The 13312-nt window shown below is 38.9% G+C and overlaps 1 long non-coding RNA gene across 1 annotated transcript; it reads right to left on the reverse strand.

Annotated features, from left to right (window-relative positions):
- Window positions 1-10074: 10074 nt before the first annotated feature.
- On the reverse strand, window positions 10075-13017 carry LOC120405734. Its single transcript, XR_005598814.1, has 4 exons — window positions 12979-13017; window positions 12620-12635; window positions 11092-11192; window positions 10075-10185 (listed from the first exon to the last, which is right to left on the reverse strand). It is a non-coding gene; the product is annotated as an uncharacterized LOC120405734 (long non-coding RNA).
- Between the last annotated feature and the right edge of the window lie 295 nt (window positions 13018-13312).

Consider the following 13312-nt stretch of genomic DNA (forward strand, 5'->3'; position numbering starts at 1 on the left):
AGTGTCAGGTACTGGGGACTTCCACCACTTCCCTAGGAAATTATTCCACAATAACCTAATAGATTTTAAGGTCAGGAAGATTTCCTGCTACAGAACCTAAGAAATTCCATCTTAACTTCACTTCATTACTCCTAGTTGCACCTTCTTATAATTAAATATTTCTTCTCCAGCCACAGTGTTTACTCTCTTTGTAGACTTTGTAGGTTGTGTCATCATTTAGCTAAGTTTCAAATATGTAGGTATTTTAAGCTTTCCTTAGAGCCCATTTCTTCAGTCTTTATAGTTTTTGTTGCTCTTCTCTGACCTAACTTGTCAATAGTATGTGTTGCCTAGAATTCAATGCAATTTTCTCCATACAGTCATGTACATACTCCATATATATACTCAGCCCAAAACTACACTAGTCAATTTTACCCTCAGAACAAATTGCAAGCTCATATGTAATTGGTTGACTGCTATCAGTTCTAGATCTCTTTCAAATGATTCTTTAACATAAGAACATAAGAATGGCAATGGTGGGGGAAGTCAGACCAATGGTCCATCTAGCCCAGTATCCTGACTTCTGACAGTGGCTAGTGCTAGATGCTTCAGAAGGAATTAACAGAACAAGGCAATGTATCAAGTGATCCATCCCCTGTCATCTAGTCCCAGATTCTGGCAGTGAGAGGTTTAGGGACACCCAGAGGATAGGGTTGCATTCATGACCATCTTGGCCAATAGCCATTGCTGTATCTATCCTCCATTAACTTATCTAATTCTTTTTTGAACCTATACTTTGGGTTTTCAAAACATCCCCTGGCAATGAGTTCCACAGGTTCACAGTGTGTTATGTGAAGAACTACTTCTTTAAACATGCTGCCTATTAATTTATTGGGTGACCCCTGGTTCTTGTGCTATGTGAAGTGGTAAACAGCATTTCCTTATTCACTTTCTCCAGAGCGTTCATAATTTTATAGACCTCTGTCATATCCTCTCGTGGTCCTCTTTTCTACACTCATCAGTCCTAGTCTTTTTAATCTGTCTTCAAATGGAAACTGTTCCATACTCCTAATCTTTTTTTATGCCCTTCTCTACACTGTTTACAATTCTAATAGATCTTTTTGAGATCGGGTGACCCGGACTGCATACAGTATTCAAGGTGTGGGTGTACTATGGATTTATGTAGTGGAATTATGCTATTTACGGCTTATTATCTATCACTTTCCTAATGGTTCCTAACATTTTGTTAGCTTTTTTGACTGCAGATGTTTCAGAGAACAATGACTCCAAGATCTTTCTTGAGTGGTAACAGCTAATTTAGATCCCATCGTTTTGTATGCATAGTTGGGATTATTTTTTTTCCAATGTGCATTATTTAGCACTCTCAACTTTGAATTTCATCTGCCATTTTGTTGCCTAGTCTCCCAATTTTGTGAGATCCCTTTGTCGCTCTTCACAGTCAGCTTTGGACTTAACTATCTTGAGTAATTTTGTATCATCTGCAAACTTTGCCACCTTACTGTTTACACTTTTTTCCAGATCATTTATGTTGAACAGCACTGATCCTAGTATAGATCTTTGGGAGACCACACTATTTACGTCTTTCCATTGTGAAACCTAAACATTTATTCCTACCCTTTATTTCCTATCTTTTAACCAGTTACTGATCCATGAGAGGACCTTCCCTCTTATCCCATCACTAAGGCTACCCTACTCTTTACATCAGTGGTGGGCAACCTGTGGGCTGCAGGTTGTCCACCACTGCTTTATACCCTATTCCAGAGCAAAGATGATAGATATGATCAATCCTAAAGCCAGTCCCTGGAGTACCCTATTTGTTTATAGTTTTCAGTCTACATGACAGCCTTCCAAGCCAAGCCAATTTGGAATAATTATTCAAGCAATAATTTATAATGACATGAAAAATATTATAATTACTGCCTCTTTTCCATCCACTAATTTCATAATTCTATCAAAATTAAACAATCATGTTTGCCTGGCAAGACTTACTCTTCATAAACACATGCTGATTGTTGCTCATGGTCTATTACTTAGCTCAGCTCCTCCCTCGTCTAATTTCACTTAAATCAATGTCTTTATTTTTCAGTAAATTGTGCGTGCACAAATCATGGACTCTGAATGTGTGTAAGCCAGGTCTCTAGATGAACTAGGGGACAAGACTTCACACGGTATTTGCATATATACACCTACTCTGCCTAGGTATACAGCAAACAGTGATCAATTTTGTCTGGTTTTTGTGTTACAATTCACTGTAGTATTGAATGTCAGGGTAATGAAATGTTGTTATCCTTATTGTATGAATGAAGGGCCGCAAAACTGTACCAAGCATGCCCTGATTGAGGGGGGTCCCCTCTAAACTGAACTTGCTAAGCAGGGGGGTAGGAATGCCAAATCCCAGTGAACATTGGAGAAGGGCAGGAGAGGTGTTTCTAGTAGGTGGTGTGGACTCTGCTTAAAAAATCCTAGACACCATTTGACTCTCCCCTCTCCAGTGTTTAAGAACAGAGCTGATCAGACTCAACTGAAAGTTATTGTTTCTGTCCAGTGATTACTAGACATGAAATCATTGATGAACAGGTCTAGGGGCTAAGCCTTACAAATGATGTGCAGACAGCGTTGCAGTGAAAGATAATGCAGAGGCTGCACTAGCAATGAGGTTCCCCACTACCTACTGAAATCACTAAGAGCTGAAATGACTAAGAGCTGGGCTCTGTTGGGAAACCTCAGAAGGAAAAACAGGTCTCTTTTGCATCCCCTGTAACATGCAAAAGAGACCTGGTTGCTAATTGAACATCCAAACACCGTAACGAAGGTACACATTTGCACCTGAACTATAGAAGAGAGACTGGAATTTCTTACTCACATCTAGTAATGTGAAAAAAGAGTCACTGTGCACTTAGCAACTCATATAGTCAGACTCAGAAAAATAGGATGTTACAGATACTTGACAGGCTGAAGAAACACTCTCAGCAATCCTAGAATATTGTATCTGCACACTATCAGCCAAATTACCCCTATGGTAATTCCTCTGAAGTCACTGGAGTTATCCCAGGGATGATTTTTTCCCCTCTGCATATAATACAGCAGATCAAGGACACACAGAGCCCACAGATCAATATTTCACAAAGCTAGCAGAGCCTACAGCCCCAGGCATAGTTTGGACTTTGAGCATTGAGCAGCATGCAGATATGTCAACATGCACTGCTGGGCATCAAAGATGCAGGTGCAAGAACTAAGATGTTGAGAGAGCCTAAACTAAACTTATCATGTGCTGTAGACATACAGAAGCAGTGACCTAGCAAAAATGCAAATGAAAAAATACACATCAGCTGCTCAGTGGCAGATAAAGAACTATATGGGAAACAACAAGAGAAAACACAGAAAAAATAAAATACCTCAGATGCAATCTAGCTTAGGGACTTTGCTGTGCTATAACGTCAGTAGCAAGGATATAAGGTAAGCCATATAAACTGTAAGGGAGAAGGGAAGAATTTTTTAAAAAGGCAGCAGACATTTATAGCAGAAAAATAAATATATGTCTGAATGAAGAAGATGTGATCACATTTGATTAATCCTTATTCTGGATACAAGGACAGTAACAATATCAGGAAAACCATAGTCCATAATGATGAATATTTGCAGTGACAACCCAGATGGACAGATTTGAAAGATGAGCACCCAAAAGACAATCCATTGCCAAATGGATTCCAGTTTAACTTCAAAACAATCAGCTACAGAGTTTACTGTAGGCAATAGCGATTATTCCAGTGCAGAAGAAATTGAGGAGTGAAGCGTAAATTATGGAAATCCTATTAGGAAAGTATTAGCATATTTACCTGAAGATAAGGAATGAAAATGTGAGGAAAGTGATGGAGAATCATCCAGTTTTCCTGGCGGCGTAAAGGAGAGTGATAAGGAAGAATGTGGCTCACATGAAAAACAAAGTAATGACAACAAAAAATTTGGTTTACATGAAATGGAGAAGAAAATGATAAAGAAGAATTAGCCTTGCATGATGACAGAAACACTAGTGAGAAAAATTGCGCACCACAAATCAATACTTCAAATCCTGCTTTATGGCCAGAGATCCTAAACTCTGCTGATAATCATACAATTTTGAATGGGCCAGGAAAAACTGAGGATATGATGTTTCCGGTAATGAGAGGAAGTGACACTTCTCAAAGTCACACTGTGAAACAGTGCTCGAGAATGGTGAGAAACTGAATCAGTGTTACTAGTTTACTCAAAACCAACTGACAAAGTATTCTGGTTTGGTTGCAAAATATTTGACAAGAATGCCAAATCATTGCTTGTGCTTTCTGGGTATAATTACCAGCATAACTTAGCTGATGCTCTGAAGCAACATGAAAAGTCACCTGGCCATTTTACGGCCTACTCCAAATGGATGGAGGTCAAGTCCAGGCCCAAGTTGAGTAAATGCACAGATGTAGAAAACCAGCGCATTATTAATGTAGAAACACACCATTAAATGAACGAGCTCAAGCGTCTGATCTCAATTACCCTTTTCCTTGCAAATAATAATTTGGCTTTCCGTGACTCATCAGATAAGTTGTTCACTGAACATAATGGTCATTTTCTCCGTTTCGCAGAGCTTCTTGGGAAATATGATGATGTCATGCATGAGCACCTATATCGAGTAATTCATAAAGAAACTATGGACCATTACTGCAGCAAAACAATTCAAAACAAATTGATTGAACTTATGGCAAAGAAGGTGCTTGATAACATATTGATGTGGCTCAGCAAAGTGAAGTACTATATTGTAATAATGGACTTCACTCCCAACATTAGTCACAGTGAAAAGATGTCATTTACAGTAAGATTTGTTGATGAGGAGGATGTCTGTATCCAAGTAAAGGACCACTTTATCTGTTTCCAGTCTGTGGACGACTCTACTGGAAAAGGCCTAACAGAACTGGTTATGAAGATTTTGAATGAGAATAAAATAATGCTTCAGAACTGCCACAGTCAAGATTATAACAGCGCAAACATGAAACAAAGAAACAGTGGTGTCCAAGCAAGGATCCTTGTACTGAATCCAAGAGCTTTCTTTGTGCCTCGTGACTGCCATTCCCTCAACCTGGTTGTGTCAGATGCACTGTCATATTCTTTAGATTCAGTATCTCTCCTTGGAGTACTGCAAAATATATGTGCCCTATTTTCAACATCAACTACCGAGGTAAGATCCTCACGGACAATGTTTCAAATCTGATTGTGAAGCTGCTAAGTGACACTCTGAGAGAGCCGTATTGACAGTGTACAGCCAGTGAGGTACCAAGTGATTGAAGTTTATGATGCCCTGATGCAACTGACGCAGTCAAGTAAAGCCGAGGCCAGAATCCAACAAAAGGTGCAAAACCTGGCAAACCAGATCACTCACTTCAAATTTCTGGTCTCAATTATGGTTTGGCACAATATCCTGTTCCAAGTAAATGTTGTAAGCAAGTCATTACAAACTCAGTCAGTGGACATTGTAACTGCTACTACTTTGATGAGGAGCTGCCTTGATTTTGTTGTGGCCTACAGAGACAACAGATTTGAAGATGCCATTGCTGCTGCCTAAGAAATGGTGGGAGACTTAGGAGTTGAGCCTGTCTTCAAGGAAACTTGTATTCATCAGAAGAAGAGACAGTTTGGTTATGAGGGCAGAGATGAAGTGATGGGAAACTTGGAAGAAAAATTCAAGAGGGACTTTTTTTACTCCCTCATTGACACTGCTTGAGTGTCCATCAAAGACGGATTTGGACAAATGAAGCACCACAAAAAGACTTGGGGGAGGTTGCATGACCTTAATAAGCTGCCAGTGGACAGGAAAACACTCTTGAACAATTGTACAGATCTTCACCAAACGCTGACACATGTGGAATGTTCAGCCGTCAATGATAAAGACCTCTATATCAAATTGGACAACATCGGTCACATTTTGCAACATGGGAAGCACTCCACTCCAAGTTTTCCAATTCATTCATGATGCAGAGCTGAAGGACACTTTTCTTAATGTGTGGATAGAGGATTCTGCTCACACTCTCGGTCATAGTCACAAGTGGAGAGTGCTCCACTTAAAACATATCTTCGATCGACTGACAAGAGACTGACATCGCTTGCTATTTTATTGCTTGAAAATGCCATTGGCCAGTCTTTGGATCTCTCTGATGCTGTGCTTCACTTTGTGAGAGGAAAGTAAAGTAAAGTGACCTTTTGAAGTAAAGGACTTGGGTTAACATTCTAAGGCTGTCACCTGCTATAACACTATTTAATACTGGTTCACCCAGTGTTGCTGCATGGTTCAATTTCTTAATGTTAGAACATTTCAGTTATTATTAAAATTAAAAAGTTTCTATACGGTTAGAGGAAACTTTTTTATTTGCTTATATATGGCATGAATAAATACAGATTTGCAGATCCTACTGTGCAAATCTATCATCTGATATGACAGGGATACATTGTGCATTCAAATCATACAGAGTCATGAAATGGGCTTACAAATACAGTAAGAATAAGGTATTCAGCAGTTTAACAAATGAAGGGGAGGGTGCCAAAGATGTTCCTCACCTGGGGCGCCATTTGATCTAGGGCCGGCCTTGGAGACAAATGGTATCAGAAGCTGGGTCGGAGGTGGGTAGTGGAATTGGAATTGGTTGGACAAGGAGACTGGGCTATGTGTGGTGGGGGTAAAGACTGGAAGTCATTGGGAAATAGGGACTTGGATAAAGACACACACACACACACACACCCCGAGGGGAAGACTGGGACTGTCTAGGCAAGGAAAAAAGAAACTGGGTCTAGAATGAGAAGCCAGAGAAGTAGAGACTAGAACTGGGTAGGTGAGAATAATGGGACTGAGACAAAGAGCCAGGGGTAGGGAAGAAACAGGACTGGGACAGGCTGAAAGGGACAAGCTTTGGGGAAATGGGCAGAAAAGTCTCTGCTATTGGAGCACATCCCCCTCCAGACTATGGAGTATAACCCAAGATTTCTGAGTCTCATCATTCCTCTGCTGTCAGCAAACATCTCTGGCAAAGTGTGGGTCTCCAAATACAAAATGACAATTTATTATTGCTCTGTTGCTTTGTTAGCTCAAGGGGCAGAGGTCTGTGTGGTGGATCGAAAGGTTCCAACCCATCTTAGGTGTCACTATGATGCCATATGTTGGGATTTCTGTTTCCTTCAATTTACTTTAAAAAAATCAAAAAAAAACCCAAGAAATTACACACACACACACACACACACACACACACACTGCTAAAACAATATTAAGGTTGTAAAGTCAAGCACTTAAGTTAGGAAATGTCAGAAATAAGGGTGCCTATGCAACCTTAATTTGGCCGACTTGCACATATATATTATCATTCAGCCTTTAATTCCATGATCAAATACTATTTTTTCCACAGAACCCTTCATTTAGTGCACAGCATGGACCTTTGGGAATGAATCAGACTTGTATACTGAAAGTGACTGTTAATTGTAGGACCCCGACTTATTTGTGGCAGATGTTGGAAGATGTGTGGTGAATGAGGCAGGGGATTTCAGGAAGAGAAAAAATGGTCTCATGGTTAAGACAGGTGAATGCTGCCCTGGAGAAATGCATTCTCTCCCTGCTTCTACCACAGAGTTTCTACATGATGCTGGGCAATTCACTTAAACCAAACTTTTCATGTGCATTCCTCATTTTCTGGGTGCCTGACTTGAGACACAAGACACTGACTTGAGACACAAGAAGTGCTGAGCACTCACAGCTGCAAATGAAGTAAATGGGAGCTGGTCTTGAATATTAAAAGTGCTATATTATGCCAAATACTCTGAAAAATCATATCCGAGGTGTCTCAAGTTGGGCACCCAAAATTTGTCAATACTTTTGACCAAAATCTCTCTATGCCTTAGCTCCCCATCTGTGAAATGAGAATAATGCCACCATCCTCATCTCACAGTGGTGTTGTGGGGAAAAAATGTTTGCAAAGCATTCAGATACTATAGCAATGAGTACCACAGAAAAGCCAATAAGGAAATGAAAAATTCTGTCTTCAGAGCAATATTTGAATAGTTTACAGTAAAAGGCATGGGGCCACACACTGAGCAATAGAACGAAAACAAAATATCAAAGAGCTCCTCATTAAATGAGCCCCATCCATGCTGTGCACTGACTGAGGCTAGGGTCCTGTGGAAAAATAGAACGTGTTCATGTAATTAAAGACTGTATCATAATACATACGCACAAAAGGACAAGTTAAGCTCGCACAGGGAACCTTTATTCTGGCATTTTCTAACTTTTGTGTGCTTGACTTTGCAACCTTAATAGTGTCCTTTTAATGTAGTTTTATATGTGTTTGTGTTATATCAGGTGATGATTATATATTAGTACTATTCTCTTGGTGATAAATAGATGGATTTCTAAATATGAATATTCAGAATTCACAAGACAACCCTTACGACATTTTTATGGTTTCAGGGCCACATCCCATTTGAGTAGGTTTCAGATTTTAGAGCAGCTTGGAGGTCTTCTGAAAGTTTTTCTGAGAACAGATTTACATTTTCAAGCAACCGCCATACTTCTGCTGTCATAAAACAGTATAATTCAGTTGAAGTAAATGGGTCTGTGCTGATTTTTAGCTGAGGAACTAGCCAGTTATTTGTAAGTATTCTTCACCATGATATAGCTTATGGTAAATTTGTAAAGTATTTTCTTGCACTGTGACAGATTTTGTTTTGTTTTGTAGGAAGGTTTTTTTTTGTTTGTTTCTTATTGGGTTGAGTTAAACATCATTACAATAAATTACAATACATTCAAAAGATATTAACTACTTTGGCATTAACTGCAACAACAAATTAACGTGAGCTTTTTCAATATTAATTTGGATTTAATGTCTTAGGAATTTCATTGTAATGAAATAAATATTGGCAACTTTCCAGCTATTCTATCCTTTTGAAAGAACACACAAATACAAATTTATAACAGTTATCCCAGCAAAGGAGATGATCTGTTTTCAATAATTAGTTCCATAAAAACAAACAAAAACCCTATTACTGGAAGTTAATAGTTAGAGAGAAATCTAGTCAATTTCAGACTATGAGTTTAAAGTAGTTTCGGGTTCTAAACCAGCTCCCAATTCCTCCTGTCAGTTTTTGTGCTTTTACAATCATAATTTCCTTTTTTTTTTTTAAATGTGTTGCTCTACTTTGTTCCTGTGTGAAAGAGTCTTACAAACAATGGAGAAATGTGCTATCTTAGACCCTGATCCAACGAAGCACTTAAGCATGTTTAATTTTAAGCATATGAGTAATCCTATGTCTATAGTTAAGCATGTGCTCAAGTGTGTCACTGCCTTAGTCCGCAGTCTTGTATAGAACTCAACGCAGGCAGTGCATATGGAGACCCATTTAAGTTAATGGTGTCAGTGTCCTTTCACATTGATCCAACTGCAGGATCCAAGGCTCGGACCCTGCAGGCAGGGTCCACACAGGCAGGCAGATCCCTGTGCCAAAGAAGAGCCCTAGTGACTTCAAAATGTCTGCATTTGTCACTTCCCCTCAACACACTGCAGCCTCGGGAATACTCTTCTCAGTATTTCACACAGAAATAGATTGCCCATATATAGATAGATAGATATATACATACATACACACACATACACCAAATACCCTTAGAAGACATCTTTTTCATTCAGTAGGCTTAATACTAGTTCTGTGTTTCATGTATCCATCATCATTACACTGAGGATAGAATAAAGGTATTTTTAACATGTGTATGTTATATTTAGATATACTGGGCTTGACCCTGCTTCTGTGGATTTCAATAGCAAAAATCCCATAGATTTTCATGACAGCAGGATCAGGCCCACCAGTCATATATTCAAACATTATAACGCTAAATGCCAGTGTGATGTAAGCACTGCAGCTTTATTTCATTTATTTCCATTTATTTCCATGATAGTTTAGCAACACTAACTTGCAGATGCATATTTTATTAATATTACTCTAAATTATGATTTGAGGTGACAGTACACTGTGATGGTAAGCCAATGCTTAAGAATGCAAAGGTTGTCATTACCTACTATTTCTTGTTACCAGTTTAGTTAATCCATTTATTTTCCATGTGGCTGGTTCAAATAAGTGGTGATTATACAAGCATGAGCCTTGTGTTGCTGTGTAAATACCACATAAACATATCTGGAAAAAAATTAAAGAGAGTTTGAAACACAAGGACACATTACTGTTATCACACAGATGGAAACCTCACCATCTCTGCTATCCTCAGACTCAGTAGACTGCTAGAACAGGAAGAGTCTGTGAGCAATTTCACTTGATACATGACTTAAGAGAAGGATAAGTATCATTCCTTACTTATATATCTTCAAAGATCTACAGAAATGGCTCAAGAAATAATGCTGTTACATGCTGTAGTATTCTGTCCTAAAGCATGGATGAAGTGAACTTGTCAGCTCATGTTCTACTTTCTCTAGGATTTCTCTATGTCTAAGGGCAAAATTGGAGGTTTGCGGGGGAAAGAAGGAAGTGATGGGCTTTCAATCTGTGTTATTATAAAAGTGTCATCTTTAGTTTCAAATGCACTGGTTCCCATTTTAGCTTTGCAGTTCACCTTTAATGATGGTTTGCCAATCTGTCCCTGAGAAAACAGTTTTAAAAATTCATGCCTTGTTGGTGGGAACACCTGAGCTCCCTGGAGCATTCTATGGCAGGAATTAACTCACCACTGGGTACCCCAAACATGTGTCTATTCCTTTGTCAGTGATGTGAACAAAAGGCAGGCATGTTATGTTGACAAGTACACCAGTACATAAAATATTTATCAACTGGACAAACTGATAGGAAACCAAATATTATTTTTGCTCTTCTCTGGCATTAGTAAAATGAACAGATAACAATTAGAAATCACAACAAATTGGCACTTTATCTTTTAATTTAGAGACAATGTGCTTTAAAAAATAAATTTAAAATGGAGGGCAAGAGTCTCATTTATATTAAGACACTTTTCCCCTCTCTGGCCACATAAAAGGACCTTAAATTGGCCAAAATTACATTTACATTCACTAGAGCAATGTAAAGAGTCCTTACTGTAAATGAGAATAAGGCCCAATGTCCTTGTTTTCTGGCTGATACATGGACTTAGTTGAGCTGGGTGCAAAATAGTGGGTCCCAAGGATCTGTCCTTTGGTCTGGAAAGTAAATTGGTAGATAACACTATAGTAATGTTGGGACAATTTCTAAGTTATAGCAAAAGAAAAGGGTGACTGTAACAGTGAAATAGACTGGCACATATTTGAGGTAGATGTACACTGAGTTAAGAAGCTAAAGGAAAATTACTGTATTTCTTTTTTTTTTCCCTTTTCTGTGTTTTGTTAAGATTAAACAAATAGGGTTTAGTATATGTTGTTCGTTAAAAGTGTCACTAAACATGTAAAAATAAAGTAATAATAGAAGGACAAGAGCAGCAAACCCAATGGCCTCAGGCAATCCATTTCATTACCAAATATGTTAGTTCCTCAATCTTACAAAGAAAAGAAATGGACTATAAGGAAGAAGAAAAATCAAGGGCCCCACAAAGGCTAAATAAACAAATGAAGTAATTAGGACTTGTGGCAGGTCCTAAAGTTAGCTAAAAAGGAACTCTGGTCAACTTTCCCAACTGAGGACATTTGAATTGCAAAGTCATGTTCCCAGCCCAGTACTGACTTCACTTAAAGACTGAGAGCAGATTGGTCCCATATCACTGTAAGTGCCTGACAAGGATATAAAGCAAATACATAGAGAGTCTAAATTCTAAAGAGCTTTATGTAACACCATCAAGTAGCATACAAGCCACAACTGCTTGAAACCCCAGCACTGATAGGCATGGGAACCAGTGCTCAAGAACAGTCTTTAAAAAAATGTAAAATCAAGAAAAAAAATCTTGTTTTCAGAAAGGAGACTATTAATTACCTTCAGTTTTTTTAAAAATGTACGTTTGACTTGAATACTTGTCTGGCATTATTTTTATCTCTTTATCATCCATCCAGTCCTAATTTGGTTGCAAGTCCCTTTAATCAAAAATTTTAAATCATAAGCACACAAATTCAGGGACACATGTAACAGCAGAGCAACACTGAGTCAGAGATTAAAAGGCTGTTTAAAAAGATGCTATCTTCTGAATAGCTGCTACAAAAGACCTAAAATATTAGCAATTAGTCTACTAAGACTTTTGCTTGTATAGATTGTTTGGGATAATATTTCACTACTAGTTCTAACAAGAAATAAGATTTTTTTGACACATCATATGAAATGGTACTCTTCATAAGTGCTTTTCCAGTCATGTACTCTAATTGGAATCACCGTGTGACTGGCATGTGTGGGTTGTTATGCTCACATAACCAAGGTATAAGAAACAACAACCAGCTGTGTTATAAGGAATAATTTTGAAGAATGGCTGGCCTAGTTCTTTAGCTATGAGTTATTTCCCTCTAAATGCACAATCGAGACTCATGTTATGCCAAATGCTTTTATGTGATGAGTGTTAGTACTGAGCATGGCAAATGAATCAGTAATGACAGGGCACTGGGAAAAAATGTGTTGCCAATGCCATAGCTAGGTTTTATGCATGTCTTACCAGTGTTTCATGTGTTCTGTTTGTTTAGGGTCCAGGAGAAGGCATGTTATATGAAACAGAAAAAGAAAAAGATTTTCTTCAACAGCTGTACTTAGAAGCATTTTAAGTATTAACTAACTTTAGCCAAAACAACAACAAAAAACACTGAGGGAAGCAACTATGATGTTCACATATGCATTAAATGAACACATTATTCTATAATGAAAGTAATACAAATGAGTTCCTAATGATAGACATTTTTAAATGGAGTTACCTAGATTATTATTACTAGTTATTATTTGTATTGTGGTAGTGCCTAAAGACCACCAATGATGATCACACATAGAATAAATGATGGTCTGTAATGGGTTGGGACTCACCACCTGGCGCCTCCTGCTGGTGACTTCGGGAATTAGCTCTGTCCAGTGGAGCGCCCCCTCCTGGTGGCGTTCTGCCCTCTGTTGCTTTCTCTGGACCCGCATTGCTGCCTGCTCAGCGGCGTCCTCTTCGAGGCCACTGCCCTCCGGCAGTGCCCCTTAGTCCATCTGCACCCCCTTCCGGGGGTTGGTGATCAGCAGTCCCACACCCCAGCCACTATGTCCAACCGCCCTCTGAGTCCAATCCCTCTTGTCAGGGATCTGGCGTAGTATAATGGCCACTCCCTACAGCCAATGGCTGGGTGTACTGCAAGGAGTGAAGGGGGGGACCCAGGCC

The sequence above is a fragment of the Mauremys reevesii genome, linkage group 5 (genome assembly GCF_016161935.1).
Source record: "Mauremys reevesii isolate NIE-2019 linkage group 5, ASM1616193v1, whole genome shotgun sequence".
Classification (NCBI taxonomy): Eukaryota; Metazoa; Chordata; order Testudines; family Geoemydidae; genus Mauremys; species Mauremys reevesii.